At 36.8% G+C, this 1,489-nt stretch overlaps 1 protein-coding gene across 1 annotated transcript in view; it reads right to left on the reverse strand.

Annotated features, from left to right (window-relative positions):
* The window catches only part of LOC102211488 (FH2 domain-containing protein 1-like), a gene marked incomplete at its 3' end in the record, with an annotated part of 26,296 nt that overhangs the window by 3,575 nt on the left and 21,232 nt on the right, over nt 1-1,489 (reverse strand). The gene's annotated exons all lie outside the window — the stretch shown is intronic.

A 1,489-nucleotide genomic window follows, 5' to 3' on the forward strand; every position in this document is an offset into this window, starting at 1 on the left:
CTGTGTATAAGACAACCAACAGTTATGAATTAAAAACAAATCATTTTGAAATTTAAAACCTTTAGAAGACACTATATTATTTCCAATCAATTTGTGAGTGATAAATTGTTCAGTGATACCCTGACTGTAATTAAATGATGGATTTAGCCACCATGCTGTCACGCATGGTTTTGGCCGCCATCATGTCAGTTTGTAAAACAAGAGCCTATATTTGGATGATAACTTGAAGTCTAAGGCTACGTTCACACTGCAGGCGAAAGCGCATCAAATCCGACTTTTCTGACCCTCTGCGACCCATATATATATATACATATCCGATCATGGTATGACAGTGTGAACGGCACAAATCTAATATTTTCAAATCCGACCTGGGTCACTTTCGTATGTGGTACTGAAACCGGTACACATCTGATGTTTTAGAAAGCGACTGCTGTTTGAACAGTCACGTCACATTAAATCCGCCTTTTACGTCACCGACACAAGACTGAAGCCAATTATCAGGGCCAGAGAAGACATCGCGAACGCTTCCTGGCCATCCAGAGAAACTGTTGGGAAGACAACGTTGGAGAAACATGAACATTTTATTTGTACTGTATAATCTGCAGATTCTGAGAGAAATCTGCAACTATCCTTTGAAGCACCGCTCCTCTAAAACAGCAATAAGGATCATTATTAGGCGATATGTAAATAACACAATAACTTTATAATTTAAAGCAAAATTGGGAAACGTAAAGTCTGAAACAGTCAAACAATACTTTTGCTCTGGATCTAAACAGAGCGCATTGTGTGTGACGTCTTCTTTTGCACATGCGGGCCGCTTTGAGGGTTCACACTAGAGTGTGTTTGCTGTCAGATTTTATCTGCAGTGTGAACAAGCAGACAAAAAAAGTCAGATTTGATCAAAAAAATCAGAATTGAGCATTAAGACCTGCAGTGTGAACGTAACCAAAGTTACAGTTAATCTCATGGTTAAAACTGTAGATATGAATCTAAATCTAGTTGTAGCACACAGCAAACATGTTTAATTCTGATCTACAGTTGAACATTTAAACATGAGTTTTTTTGGGACTGACTCAATTTTGGAGCCAGCCTCCAGTGACCACTTGACACTCGTATTAATATATGTGAGTGTTTTTAAAAAGAGTATATTACGTCTGATTATAATAAGGAAGAGAAGTTCTATGAAAACACTGCTTTGTTTTAATGTCGTCTTAGCATTTCTTTTTTAATTTGCAGCTCACCTTTTCATCTTGACTCACTCTAAAAAAAGTTTCCATGCAAAGTTTTAGGTTATGTACAGAAACAGGAAATAAACCAGAATTCTAATATTAACTTACTGTCACGGAAATAAAGGGTGGAAACTAAAAAGCCTTTTGTTGCCTCTTCTTCCTTCTTGTATTTCTTTTTCTTCTTCCACCATCTATCCACTTTTTTCTCCCTCATCTAATTATTCATTGATGCTGTACAATGTTTTTTTTCCTACTCACAG

Source organism: Pundamilia nyererei, unplaced genomic scaffold, assembly GCF_000239375.1.
Source record: "Pundamilia nyererei isolate P.nyererei 1_Seehausen unplaced genomic scaffold, PunNye1.0 scaffold00670, whole genome shotgun sequence".
NCBI lineage: Eukaryota > Metazoa > Chordata > Actinopteri > Cichliformes > Cichlidae > Pundamilia > Pundamilia nyererei.